The sequence below is a fragment of the Schistocerca piceifrons genome, chromosome 4 (assembly GCF_021461385.2).
Source record: "Schistocerca piceifrons isolate TAMUIC-IGC-003096 chromosome 4, iqSchPice1.1, whole genome shotgun sequence".
NCBI lineage: Eukaryota > Metazoa > Arthropoda > Insecta > Orthoptera > Acrididae > Schistocerca > Schistocerca piceifrons.
In genome coordinates this window covers 505466503-505482651 of record NC_060141.1, presented here as the reverse complement: position 1 = coordinate 505482651, position 16149 = coordinate 505466503, and positions in this window count along the sequence as shown.

Here is a 16149-nt window from a genome sequence, read left to right as displayed (position 1 = left end):
AAAAGTAATGAGCACAGTTTTCAGCTTACATTTAATAACAGTAGGTCTTATCAGCAGCAGAGTCAACCACAACAACAGATTATTATGAATGAACCAGACAGTCGGTATCATCCCGAACCTAATACGTCAGGACGAAGTAACGGAACAGTACGAATAGTCGAAATGCCACAGCATCCTCCTGCAAATAACAGAACGTCAGAACGAATTTGACTAGATACAGTACAGGTTGCATCTTCCAGCAACGTAAGCAATACTTACGACACACAGAATCTTGTTCACGAAAATGTTATCACTTTTGACAACATCCGAGACACACTTTTGCATGAGAAACCAGTTACACAAAAAACAATTTCCCACCCTATTATTGAAGTAAAGATTAGATCATCCACTTTTTCTGCAGTAATCGATTCTGGATCACCTATGTTAGTTATAAATGAAGAAACTTTCAACGAATGTAGCAAAGAGAATACTTATCCTACGTTACCATTAAGCAAAACTAAAGTTAAAGGAGCAGTATCTGGTAAAGGAATAGATGTAAAATTACAGACACACTTATCATTTTCTATTGCAGGTCATACGTTCCACTCAAATTTTTGGATTGTTCCTTTATTGATAACAGATGTTATTTTAGGTACGAATTTTTCGATACAACACGACGCAATTATTGACTTTCAAAATTCCTATTTAATGTTAAAGGATGAAAAGGTACAACTAGCATCAGAATTTCAGCACGATTTATCTGCACGTAGACTGTCATTCCACATTGTTCACAGATACGTATGTACACAACTACAATACACCAACCAAAACCGACTATGACGTTATGCAAATGATTTCTGATAAAGTAAAACAGAGCAACGCAAATACAGATGACGAACGTACTCAACTACGCAAAATTCTTTTACAGCAAGCTCCAGTTTTTGACAACATCCCTGGTACCATGTCCAGTTTTATGTATGAATTTCAAGTTAAACAGCATGACACGTTTAAAGCCAAACATTATCCTATTCCTTATATCCACAGAGAACAAGTCAAAAAGGAATTTCAAGCTGTGCTAGACCAAGGAATTATTGAACCTGCAATTAGTCCATACATACATAAACCCGCTCCATATTGTTAAGAAAAAGGATGGATCACTTCGCCTCGTACTTGATTCGTGTCATGTCAACGAAATTATTATCAATGAAACAGATCGCCCACAAACAGTAGAAGAACTTCTACAGAAATTTCATGGTACTGCTGTTTATTCCACATTAGATTTAAAATCGGGATTTTGGCAAATTCAGCTCCATCCGAACTGCAGAAAGTACACAGCATTTCTCTGATTTGGTGACTGTTATCAATTTTGCAAATTACCGTTCGGTTTAACAATTTCTTCAGCAGCGTTTATTCGCGGTTTGAATAGTATACTTCCGACAGAACTGAAAGACATAATCACAACATATGTAGACGACATTCTTATCGCAGAAGCTAACTGGTCTGAACACAATTTGATTCTCGAACAACTGTTACAAACTTTTCGTGCACAAGGACTCAAAGTTAATCTCAGCAAATCGCACTTTGGCAAAAGTTCCATAAAATTTCTTGGACATGTAATTTCAGCAGAATGCATTGTGCCTGACCCGGGAAAACGTCAAGCTTTACATGACATTACTGTTCCAACGACGAAGAAACAACTACGCAGCTTTCTGGGATTAATTAACATTTTCCGTAAATTTATTCATTACTCTGCTTTATACACCCCTAGATTATGCCAATTGACGGGTAAAAACGCTATTTGGTCCTGGGACAGCCAAACACAGTCTGAATTTGTTAATTTGATACATGCCTTGTTGAACGCACCACTTTTATCACACCCAGATCCTACCAGAAATTTTTCCATTGCCACCGACAGTTCTAACACAGGTTTAGGTGTACACATTTTTCAGAAAATTGAAGAAGACGGTACTACAGTAATTAAAAACATCGCCTTTGCAAGTCGAATTCTGTCACCTGCTGAACACAATTATTCTGTTATAGAACTTGAAACATTGTGTGTTGAATGGGCATTTACCAGATTTAGGCATTTTCTGTATGAAAGACATACTACCGTTTATACAGATCATAGAGCTATACAGTTTTTACTTTCCGCTAAATTTACACGTGACAGGTTAAGCAGATGGAAGATTTATTTACAGGAATTTAATTTTACAATTGTTTACAATCCCGGTACACAAAATATTGTAGCAGACGCATTGTCCCGTTCTCTCAGCAATAATAAGCAAGACATCGCAACCAACTTCTGCCAAGCAAATTTTAGCGTCATGTATATTCAACAAGTTGCATTTGAAAATTTCATTTCGTCGTCATTACGAGTTATAGCACAAGAGCAGAGCAAAGACAATGTATGGAAAGAAATCAAACACCTTTGGCAAGATAGGAATAACGTTACCATTAGAAACCATTATACAGTACGCAAGAACATTCTGTTTCGCCGCTCTCACCCTGACAGCAACAACTGGTTATTATATATTCCTGACGAACTTGTTAACAAATTAATTTGCTACACTCATTTAAGTTACGCACATTATGGAGGCAGAAAATGTTTTCTTATACTGAGATAGAATTGTTATTTTGCCAACATGAAGAAACGTATTCGACGAGTTTTAGCGCCATGTAAAATCTGCCAGAAAACTAAATCAGACACGACTTCATATATTCCTCCGTTACATCCTATTCTACCGATTAAATTGAGACATACGGTCGCTGTAGACATTTTTGGTCCGATTCCCAGATCTAATAAAGGTTTTTGTTACATCTTTGTCGCTGTTGAACTCACTTCGAAATTTGTTACTTTCACTCCGTTACGCAAAGCTACTGCTAAATCTATTTCGAATGCATTTGTAAAACATTTTTTATTTAATGTAGTGCATGTACTGAAAGTAATTTCCGACAGTGGATCACAATTTTGATCTGCGATATGGACACGTATGTTACGAGGTAGAAACTATCTATATACCCAGGTATTATGCTTCTTCGAACCCTTCTGAACGATTGATGAAAGAAATTGGTAAACTATCTAGAATATACAGCCATAAAAGACATATTGATTGGGACACACACATACTCTCATTCCAGGATATAATTAACTCCATACCAAATGAATCTACTATGCTATCTCCAACTGTTATATTGAAAAATGTTGAACCACCCAACAAAATTAAAGAATTAGTATCTTTTCCTACATCCCGTCGACTACACCACCATGAAATAATTGACATTGCGCAAATGAATCTACTATGTTATCTCCGACTGTTATATTGAAAAATGTTCAACCCCCCAACAAAATTAAAGAATTAGTATCTTTTCCTACATCTCGTCTACTACGCCACCATGAAATAATTGACATTGCGCTCAACAACATCAAACGTGCCGCAGAGAGCGGGAAAACACAGCAAAAACAGGTTTGTACACGCTGTGACTTTCACACAGGACAGAAGATATTAGTACGCACACATTATTTATCCAACAGAGGAAAGAGTAGATGCAGTTAATTTGAGCTTCTATACGCAGGTCCATATAGAATTCGCAGCATTCCTCACCCCAATGTCACACATGTCGAAACTTTGAGAACCAGAAAAAGCAAGGATAATCACCTTATTTCCAATATATAAACTCTTTATTGAATTATCATCCTTTATGATTTATCACACTGTAATGCCATTTCCTGATATTTATATGACCACTTATGCAATTATATCTATGTGACTACTTATTGATGATGATCGAATTTTTTCTTGGCAACTGCCCAGCTAGGTATGGTTAGCAGGTCGCTTTTCTTGTCGTTATATATCAGACCGTGCACATCTTCCACTTTTTATCTATATATGATGGTTTTCCTATCGAAAGTAGAATTTTCTCTGTATGCACTATAAAATCTTTAAGATATAACAAATACCAGTTGACTTCGACATTTTGCCTGATGATATCCCAATATCTTTTCTATTCAGCATTTTTTGCTACTACATTACGATATTGTGTGTACATTTTCGCACCTGAAAACTATCTATGTTTTGGCCTAATAAGTGTTCTGTCATGCTTAGTGATATCACTAGAAACAAGTTTCCATTTAATGGGTATATGAATTAAATTCAAGATACTAATCCATATTCATTATTTTCAAAAAGCAATACCAGGTAAAAGAAATAAATTAAACAACCAAAGTGGTTTACTATGAAACGTAAATTTGACAATTGGAATAAACGAAAGAAAATGCAATACCTTGTCATGAAGAGTAAATGGATCAGAATTAACAGGCATTAACAAAAATATACTACACACAATGTATGATAGGAGTCTTGACTAATTACTTTTCTTTCAGAATACAAGGCGATTATTGCAGGCTGTCAGACAGAACTATACATGTTAATTTCAGTGATGAAATATGCTAGAAGTAAAAAACTCTATAATATATGCAATAATGAATGATAATGAATAGTTGTATGAGGAAAACGGTAGTATGAATATGAATAATGAATAATGAAGTGTCTATTTTTTGCAGGTGATAATAAATGATGATGAATAGTTGTATGAAGAATATGGCAATATAAATAATGAAGTTTTTCTTTGCAGATGATGCTAATGATGAAGTTCATATATATTTTCTATTAATTAAGAGATGCTATGTAGTTATTTAAGTATTTGTTGCAGTTCTTTCTGACAGTATGTCATAAATTGCGTAGTATATTGACTTAATGTTTTGGGAAAGACATAGTACATAAATGTTAAGTACATGTTTCATTACCTGTTAATTCGAAGTTTACTACTTTTGAGCACAATATGAATACATTTCCTCCTTCAGCTCAATAATCCACTTCGTATTTTTTCCAGTAGAAGCTTTTCATGGTATTAATACGCTACAAGCGCTTAGTTAGTAAACCTCTTCCAGTACTTGCATCTATTTTTTACCGAGTTGTGTGTATCATCCATGAATGTGATCACATAACTCTACTTGTTTCATAACCTTGCTACAGCTGATTCATGACAAATGACGTTATTAATCCTTATTTCCAGCAATAAGTCAAAAGCAAATATTTTCATGCCCCAGCGACTGACTATCGATTCCAATGCAATGCATTGCTAGCACAAAAAAATTTTATTACCAGTAACAACTATTACCAGTATACAACTAAATAATGCTACCAGTTTAAGATACATTTCTAGTCCTAAATATAATGCAAATTTTTCTGATGAATTGATTCCATTATGTCTATGTGTTATTTGACTAAACACCTTGAATACTAGTTGCAATGTCTTACATTTTAAATATGTCTTATTCACTTGCATGATATCATATATAAACACTAACAGTTTGATGCTACACCCAATAACTCCTGTTCTGAATGATGACGTCTGAATAATGCATAATATATTCCTTATACTAGCCAACGAATATCAATAATTACTGTAATGAGATGACTTATGTATGATGTTATGTAATACTACATACACACTAAATAAATCGTTTGTAACTATCCAATGAGTGCCAATAGTTGTTCAAATCGGTTGATACACTAGTGTAATTCTGAATGAAGGGCCATGACGCAGCACTGCTGAGTCCAAATTTATCAGTTTAGATTCCCAGTCAGTTAATTATTGACAGGTTATATATGAGTAACATTTTTTATTGGGAGGTTAGTCACATTATTATTGTGAGGTTACGGGATTATAACTTGGGATGTTACACTGAATGTGAATGATATAATAATTTTTTGCTGTTTGGAGGTTACAACATGTCCTATCAACTGATAGCTTCTTTTGGTCAAGTTGGGCCACAAACCTCTTCTCTCCCTAGTTCTAATCAGTACCTCCATTAGTTACGTGATCGGGTCACTCAATCTTGAACATTCTTCTGTTGCACCACATTTCTGAAGCTTCTATTATTATTTTTTTTGTCCAAACAGCCTATGGTCCATATTTCACTTACATACATGGTTACACTCCTGACAAACACCTTCTGAAAAAACTTCCTAACACTTAAATCGATGTTCGATGTTAACAAATTTCTGTTCTTCAGAGATGCTTTCCTTGGCATTGCCAAGAATACATTCTATCCCCTCTAACGTGAACATCATTCATTATTGTGGTGCTCAAATAGCAAAACTCATCTACTACTTCAAGTGGCTCGTTTCCTAATCCAATTCCCTTAGTATCACCTGATTTAATTCGACTTCAATCTATTATCCTTGTTTTGCTTTTGTTGATGTTCATCTTACATCGTCCTTTCAAGACGCTGTCCACTCCGTTAAGCTGTTCTTCCAAGTCCTTTGCGGTCTCTGACAAAACTACACTATCACCGACAAACCTTAAAGTTTTTCTTTGGTTTCCTTTACTGCTTGCTCAATGAAAAATTAAATAACATGGGGGATATGCTAAAACCCTGTCTCACTTCCTTTCATGCCCTTAGACATTAACCACTGCTGTCTGTTTTCTGTAGAAGCTGTAAATAGTCTTTCAGATGGTTCAAATGGCTCTGAGCACTATGGGACTTAACATCTATGGTCATCAGTCCCATAGAACTTAGAACTACATAAACCTAACTAACCTAAGGACATCACACAACACCCAGTCATCACGAGGCAGAGAAAATCCCTGACCCCGCCGGGAATCGATCCCGGGAACACGGGCACGGGAAGCGAGAACGCTACCGCATGACCACGAGCTGCGGACAATAGTCTTTCGCTTCCTGTATTTTACCTCTGATAGCCTACCTCCAGTCCACATTGTCACAAGCTTTCTGTAAGTCAACAAATGCTATAAACATAGGTTTGTCTTTCTTTAACTTATATTCAAAGATGAGTCGTAGGGCCAGTATTACCTCGCGTGTTAATATTTTGCAACCATGAATTATTAAATGATTGTTCGGTAATTTTCATACCTGTCAGCAACTGCAATTTTTTGGAATTGTAATTATTACATTCTTCTTGAACGCTGATGGTATATCGCCTGTTTCATACATCTCGCACACCAATCGAAGAGTTTTCTCGGGCTGGCTATCCCAAGGTTGTGACGGAATACCGTCTACTCCTGGGTGCTTCTTGGGACAGATCTTTCAGAGCTCTGTCAAATTCTTCTCGCAGTACCATATCTCCCTTTTCATCTTCATCTACGTCCACTTCCGTTTCTATAATATTGCCTCCAAATTAATCCCCCTTGTATAGATCCTCTATAAACGCCTTCCACCTTTCAGCTACTTCTATTTCCCTCAAAGGTATATGGTTTCCCAGCATGCGGTATCTATATTTCCCATGGTGAAGTATGCTTCTGAATCCATATATTTGTTCTCTTAGCCATTCCTGCTTAGCTATTTTGCACTTCCTGTCAATCTCATTTTTTAAACGTTTGTATTCCCTTTCGCCTGCTTCATTTTCTGCATTTTTAAATTTTCTTCTTTTATCGACTAAATTCAGTATCTTTCGTGTAATTCACGGATTTCTTGTAGGCCTTGCCTCTTTACCTACTTGATCCTCTGCTGCCTTCGTTATTTCATCTCTTAAGGATACCCATTCGCCTTCTACTGTATTCCTTTCACCTGTTACAGTCACGTGTTGCCTAATGCTCCCCCTGAAACTCTCAGCAATCTCTGGTTCTTTCGAATTATCCAGGTCCCATTTCCTTAATTTCCTACCTTTTTGCAATTCCTTTAGTTTTAATCTACGGTTCATAGCCAATAAATTGTGGTTAGAGTCCACATCTGACCCTGGAAATGTCTTACAATATAAAATCTGATTCCTAAAGCTCTGTCTAACTATGATATAATCAATCTGAAATCTTCCAATGTCTCCAGGTCTCTTCCACGTATACAGCCTCCTTTTACGATTCTTAAACCAAGTATTAGCGTTGATTAAATTATGCTCCGTGCAACATTCTACCAAGCGGGCTCCTCCATCATTCATTTTCCCAAGTCCATATTCAACTGCTATTGAATTCCAGCCACCCATCACAATTAAATTTCCTCTCCTTTAACTATCTGAATAGTTTCTTTTATCTCATCATACATTTCTTCAGTGTCTTCATCTGCAGAGTTAGCTGGCATACGAACTTTTAAGGGATCTGACATTCCACGCTTCGATCCATAGAACGCCAGTCTTGTTTCTCTTGATAACGACGTCCCTCTGAGTAGTCCCCGCCCGGAGATCCGGATTGTGGTGGGTTGGGGGGGGGGGGTTATTTTTTTACCTCCGAGACATTTTACCCAAGAGGACGCCATCATCATTTTCGCATACAGCAGAGCTACATGACCTCGGGAAAAATTACTGCTGTAGTTTCCCATTGTTGTCAGCCGTTCGTAGTACCAGGACAGCAAGGCCGTTTTTGTTGACGTTACACGGCTTGATCAGTCAGTTATCCAGACCGTTGCTCTTGCAACTACTAAAAAGACAGCTGCCCCTCTTCAAGAATCACACGTTTGTCTGGCCTCTCTGTTGCGCTTGTACCTACGATACGGCTATCTGTATCGCTGAGGCACGCAAGCCATCTCACCGACGACAATGTCCATGGTTCAATGAGACGGCTATAGTTTCCCATCGCTTTCAGCCGTTCGCAGTACCAGCACAGTATGTGGGGGGGGGGGGGAGGGGGGGGGAATCTAGTGATGGTTAGTGAATGAAATTGTTCTGCGTGTGGGTGTTCAATATTTTATTTACTACGACTGCGATTTCGACACTTAATCATTGTCAATTACTGTGAGATGTTGAAGCCCACTCTACTACTTTATCCTGTAACATGCTGGAGCTTCAATGTTAAATGGAGCTAAAACAATGTCTTTCCAGATCGTCTTTGAATCAATAGGGGTAGTTTCAGAAGATGATGCCAGCTCTCTTCCGTTACATTGGAGACTGATACCAATATTATCCTCCTAGCCCATTATATTATGAACTGAATTAATCCGTAAATTCAGATGGAATCTCCACGACGGCAATGAGCTACGTCACAAGCAATGCTTACATCCTTTGACCTTCGCAACCGCCATGTCGACGTGTCGCGAGCAGCTCTGGAAGTTTCGTATCTGTCCCACACATACACCAATTGCTGAAAAGTGTCCAGACATACCTATGAAATGCCGAATTGACCTCTAGATGTCATGAGAAGTGGGCTTGGCAGTGTGAAAGAGGTAGGGAGTTTTGTGTTGTCTGTAAAGAAGCAGTTACAGCAGAACGAGTCCGTCAGAAGAACTCAGCGACTTCGAACGTGACTTAGTCATTGGATGTCACCTGAGTAACAAATCCATCAAGGACATTTAAATATTTATGAAGTTTCTGAAGTCGACTGTTAAAGATATGACCGTGAAGTAGAAACGTGAAAGATTAGCAGCAGCTACACCAAGGCCTGGCACACTTCACATACTAACAGACAAGGATCATCAGGCATTGCACAGGATGGTTGATAAAAACCATATGAATTTAGCAGAAGAAATCACTTGTGTGTTCTAAGATGCTACTTGCAGTCCGGCTCTGATATCCACGCCAACAAACACATTTTCCTTCGAGACAACACAAGGCTTCACACGAGTCACCCTAGAGGAGCTCACAAACTTAATTGGAATTTTCTTCCTCATCCATCCCATAGCCTGCATCTCGCACCTTTCGACTTCCATGTGTACAGCCCAATGACAGATGCTCTCCACAGAAAGGAGTATGTGGATAATGCAATGATTGTTGATGCAACAAGGCGTTGCCTTCAACGTCGGCCAGTGGAGTGGTACCTTGAGGGTATACAGGCCCTCCCAGTAAGGTGGCGTAAGTCCGTCGAAGTGGATGGAGATTATGTTCAAATATAGTGTTTTTAGCCAAAGGAGTGGGGAAAAGGTGGCGTATTGGAATCTTGAATAAAAACAACCTGCTTTCAGAACAAAATGTGCTGAGTTACTTATTGAACGCACCTCGGGTAGCTGTGGTCAGTGCTAAGCGACGGTTCAGACGGAGTGAAGTGTCACACTACTGCATAGTGGACGACTGGACATAAGTGGTTTGGTGTGACAAATTATACTACCTATGACAATCCGAAGGAAGGGTTTGGGTTTGGCGAGTGTCTGGACGCTGTTACCTACCATAGTGTGTAGAGTAAAAAGTTAAGTACGGAGGATCTAGTGTTACGGTAGTGGTGTGTCTTTCTAGGTTAGGATATCACCCTTTATTGCGCTTAAGGAATCGCTAAATGTGGGATGATATGAGCACGGTGGGCGTGCGGTCGCTTTCTCTAAGTGAAATCCATGTTGAAAAAGCTGGGAGCTGGATTAATATTGTACGTGTTGTTGTGGCGTAGAAAGACAGCCACGCCACGGAAGTAGCCGAAAGGCACGCGTTTAGCAGGCAAGAGATAGGTCTGTAACAGGATACGTAATGAATGCTATAAAGAAAAGTACGTAGTTTCTGTAATACTTAACTTTAATCCATCCTTGGTACATCGCTATTGAAGATATAAGTGAGACTCCATAGATACATGCAATGTTACCAATGGCGCCTTGCTAGGTCGTAGCCATGGACTTAGCTGAAGGCTATTCTAACTATTGGCTCGGCTTCGTCCATGTAGTCGCTAGCAAAGTCGTCCGTACAACTGGAGCGAGTGCTAGTCCGTATCTCGAGAGCTGCCTTGTGGTGGCGCTTGGTCTGCAATCACACAGTGGCGACACGTGGGTCCGACGTGTACTAATGGACCACGGCCGGTTTAAAGCTACCACCTACCAAGTGTGGTGTCTGGCGGTGACACCACATTCCTCCCCCGCAAGTCGGCGAACGGTCGTGTTATAAGGCTTCCGCCCGCCGTGGGGAGGACCCCTTGTTGACGTATGCGATGAGGTGGGGAGCCTAACAACAGGCGAGGCTGTGCCACCCGCACCCGGCCATTCGGTCCGAGGGGATCTAGGAAACGCCTGAAAACCTAGTCCAGGGTGCACGTCAACATGCGGTGTATGCGCCCGTAAAGAGACAGGAGGGGCCGAAGGGTCGACCTCCATTGCGTCGGGGTATCCGACGCGCGATGACGTCATGTGGTCCGGAGCGGGCAAGAGTTCCATGGCGGAGGACAGCTGGTCACGGGAAGCGATCAGCGGCGCGTGACCCAGGGAGGCGCTTGGCAGCTGCAGCGAAGTGTCCACTGCGGGCGGCGTCGGCTGGAGGACAGGCGGCGGCGGCGGCGGCTGCGGCGGCGCGTCGCCATGGGGCAATATGGAAGGCATCGTCGGTAACACCTGGGGATGAGGCGAGCCAGTAGATGGGTCCCCAGGGCGTTGACCGGACGGCACCGTCGCTGAAAGCAGACGGGGAGCGGCAGAACCCGTGCGACGACAGAGGCGCAGCTGATTGAGATGCCGACGCACCTCACCAGAGGCCCCCAAAACCAAATACATCGCGCGGCCGAGGCAGCGAAGAATGCGCCCTGTGAGCCAACGCCGTGAACCTCGATAGTTGCGATAGAATACAACGTCGCCTGGAGCAAAAGCAGAAGTCTGCCGCTGCACAGGAACCTGATGCGGCGGGCGCAGCAAAGACATCAAGGTTCGATGAGGACGACCGTGGAGCAACTCAGCCGGCGAGCGACCATCTCGGGGCTGAGAGCGATACGATGACAAAAAGAGCAACAACGCGTCCTCCCGAGAATGCGACTCTTTCAACTTCAACATGTGTGACTTGAAAGTCCGGACCAATCGTTCAGCGGCACCGTTTGACTGAGGCGAAAACGGCGCGGATGTCAGATGTTGAATACCATTGGCCTGGCAGAATGACTGAAATTCTGTAGACCTGAATTGTGGGCCATTGTCGGAAACAATAGTCTGCGGAAGACCTTCAATGCAAAAGATAGCAGACAACGCTTGGATGGTGGCAGTTGACGTCGTGGAAGACATCCGGACAACAAAAGGAAAATTACTGAAGGCATCTACCAGAACCAACCATCGAGCATTCCACAATGGACCAACAAAATCGATGTGCAAGCGTTGCCAAGGGGAAGTGGCTTTTGGCCATGCAAAGACTGTCCGCGGCGGTGCGGATTGATGTTCGGCACACGCCATGCAAGAAGAACACATATTCGTAATCGCAGCATCGATTCCGAACCAAGTACAGTGCTGACGAACAAGTTGTTTCGTTCGCACTATACCCCAATTTCCTTGGTGAAGAAGCCGTAAAATAGAGGACTGTAACGAACGTGGGACCACGACTCTGGACTGATCATTATCAGAACGCAACAACAAAACACCACGTCGAACAAAAGTCTCTCCTTGTGAGCAAAAAATCGGCGAACCAACGGATCCTCGATCCGAGACTTTGACAAAGGAAATTGCGTACCAACAAAACGCAAAACGGTAGCAAGGACGGGGTCAGCAGCTGTGGCTGTAGCTACACGACGAAAATCAATCGGAAATGATTCGACCACTTCATCGGTTTCCGAATCAATGAACATGCAAGCAAGTTCGGAAGAATCGAATGCTCTATCCTCAGCAACAGGCAAACGGTACAACGCATCGGCGTTTCTGTGCTTAGCAGTGGACCGATATAAGATATCGTAGCGGTACTGCGAGAGGAAAATAGACCAGCGAATGAATTTTTGCGCTGTACGCGGAGGTACAGGCTTGTTCGGATGAAAAAGAGACGTCAAAGGTTTGGGGTCTGTGAAGATGGTAAAGTGACGACCATACAAGAAATCATGGAACTTAGTAACACCAAACACGAGAGCCAAATCTTCTTTCTCTATCTGTGAATAATTTCTTTGCGCAGACGAGAGCAATTTTGACGCAAAGGCAATAGGTCGATCATGCGATCCATCTTTGTGCGCAAGCACAGCACCGATCCCGAAATCCGATGCATCTACAATCAACAAAAGGGGTTTCTGGGAATCGAATGGCGTAAGGCAAGTATTTGAAAGCAGCGCCGATTTCAACTGGCGAAAGGCGCGTTCGCATTCCGTCGTCCAGACGAACGGAACACCCTTACGGCGTAAGCGATGAAGCGAAGCTGAAATGGAAGAGGCATTGCGCACATTCCCTCACACCTTGTGCTTCGAAATCATGTAATGTTCTTGCGACCTCATCACGCAATGCGTGGGGAACATTGCGCGCTCTGAAAAATTTCGGTTGCGCGGTGACTTTCAGTTCCAAATGTGCTTCATAGTTCGTAGCGCAACCAAGGCCCGGTGCAAAAATGTCTGCAAATTCTTCACATAGACGAGAAACACTGTCTGAAGGCACAGTCTGATTCACTGATAGTACCTGATTTACAATAGACAAGTTAAACAATTGAAATAAATCTAAACCAAATAAGTTCACTGCAGAAGAAGAACGAAGAACGTACAATGACAGAAGTTTTGTTTGTCCCTTGTATGTTGCAAGAAGAGTGCACTGTCCTAACACAGGGATATTCTGACCTGAATAACTAGTTAGCTGAACATTTGCGGCACGCAACGGAGGTTTGCCCAGTTGTTTGTACGTGTCGTGATTGATCAATGAAACTGCAGCTCCGGTATCGAGCTGGAATGGGATGACCTTGCCATTAAAGTCCAAATCTACAAAACGTTTATTGTCCTGCTGATTTTGCAAGCGATAAGATTCGGACAGTACATCTGGCGAAGCCATGACACAAGTAAATGTAAGCAATTAGAAAGAACAAGCCCCTTTTTGTGACTCGTCGCCAACTGTTGTGGCGTAGAAAGACAGCCACGCCACGGAAGTAGCCGAAAAGCACGCGTTTAGCAGGCAAGAGATAGGTCTGTAACAGGATACGTAATGAATGCTATAAAGAAAAGTACGTAGCTTCTGTAATAGTTAACTTTAATCCATCCTTGGTACATCGCTATTGACGATATAAGTGAGACTCCATAGATACATGCAATGTTACTAATGGCGCCTTGCTAGGTCGTAGCCATGGACTTAGCTGAAGGCTATTCTAACTATTGGCTCGGCTAATGAGCAATGCTTCGTCCATGTAGTCGCTAGCAAAGTCGTCCGTACAACTGGGGCGAGTGCTAGTCCGTATCTCGAGACCTGCCTTGTGGTGGCGCTCGGTCTGCGATCACACAGTGGCGACACGCGGGTCCGACATGTACTAATGGACCGCGGCCGATTTAAAGCTACCACCTAGCAAGTGTGGTGTCTGGCGGTGACACCACATGTGTCCTATAGAAAATTGTTTTCTTATTCCTACTCTGTAAGCATAGTTGATTTTATACGTGCCGTTCATCAGAAAATTGCCACTGCGAAATTTGCAGAGGCACAGTAATACTGTAGGGAGTTGACAGAAGCGTTGTTCAGGAAGTAGCTAGTTATGGGAGTGCTCATAGGTCTGTGCATAGTTGAGCGCAGACGTCAGTAATTAAACCAGAGAGTTTCCTTCTGATTTTCTATTTGTTATAAGACAGTAGGCTGAAGTTTAAGAGATTACTCAGGAAGAATCAAACGTAAAGAAGTGGCATACGGAAGTACTAAGGAATGTAGAGGTATGCTTGAAGTTCTCTAATGTTAGAGATACTGCAATAAGGAATAGCTCAGTATGCAGTACAGTTGAAGAGGGATGAACATCTGTAAAAAGGCAACCACAGAAGTTGGGAAGAAAAACATAGGCACGAAGAAGGTAACCGGGAAGAAACCACTGGGAACAGAAGAAGTACTTAAGTTGATCGATGAAAGAAAGAAGTACAAGAACGTTCAAGAAAATTCAGGAACACAGAATTACAAGTCGCTGAGGAATGAAATAAACAGGAAGTGCAGGCAAGTTAAGACGAAATAGAAGCAGGAAAAATGTGAAGAAATCGAAAAAGAAGCGATTGTCGGAAGGACTGACTCAGCATATTGGAATGCCAAAATAACCTTCAGTGAAAATAACCGGAGCAAGGGCGGTATGAAAAGCAGACCAACACTGGCGAAAAGGGCATTCCTGGCCAAGGGACGTCTACTAGTATCAAACATAGGCCCCAATTTGAGGAAGAAGTTTCTGTGAATGTTCGTTTGGAGCACAGCATTGTATGGTAGCGAAACACGGACTTTGGGAAAACCGGAACAGAAGAGAATCGAAGCATTTGTGATTCGGTGGTATAGACGAATACTGAAAATTAGGTTGACTGATAAGATAAGGTATGAGGAAGTTCTGCGCAGAAAGGAGAGGAAAGAAATATGTGGAAACCTCTGTTAAGATTAAGGGACAGGATGCTAGGATGTCTGTTAAGACATGAGAGAATAACGTCCATGGTACAAGAGAAAACTCCAGAGGGTAAAATCTGTAGAGGAAGACAGAGACTGGAATACATCCAGCAAATAACTGAGGACGTAGGTTGCAAGTGCTACTCTGAGATGAAGAGGTTGGCACAGGAAAAGGTTGGAGGAGTTCGTGGCGAACCGCATCAAACCAATAAAAAGACTGACGACTCAAAAGAAAAGTAGTTATTTTTGGGAGCTATTTTCATTTGCTCTTTTCTTGGCTGGTGTCAAGGACCACATGTTGTGAACTATTCTTACTTGTGGTACATTTTTTCTTGCTGTGGCGAAATCTAATCTAAAATTTGTTATATTGCGGTAAAAGAATTTCACGTTGTTATCCTCTTATTTCAACCCCTTTCTTCAAGATCTGTAATTCGGTTGCAGATTAAGTTCGATGTATTAAACTAAGGTGAAAAGTGTCATTAAATGCGTTTTATTACCGTGTCTGACATCCTTTAGGGGAGAGTAATGTAGCAACTCGGCGTGGCATGGACTCAACAAGTCGCTGGACTCCCATGCAGAAATACTCAGCCATGCTTCCTCTATTGTCGTCCATAACAGTGAAAGTGTTGTGGTGGAGGATTTTGTCCCATAAATGTTCCATAGTATCCATGTCGGGCAATGAGGATAAACCAAATCATTCATTCGAATTATCCAGAGTGTTTTTCAAGCCAATAGCGAACAATTGAGGCATTGTGACGTGACATAGTTATTGTGAACACGAAGTCCATGAACGGTTGCAAATGGTCTCCAAGTAACCTAACACAGCCATTTCCAGTCAATGATCTGTTCAGTTGGAGCAGAGGACTCAGACTTGTACCTAGGTGACAACTTGGCTCCATGACTTCGTTCAGTCTCTGCCACACTTGAACCCTACCATCAGCCCCTAACAACTGAAACTGAGACTCATCTGACCAGGCCACGGTTTT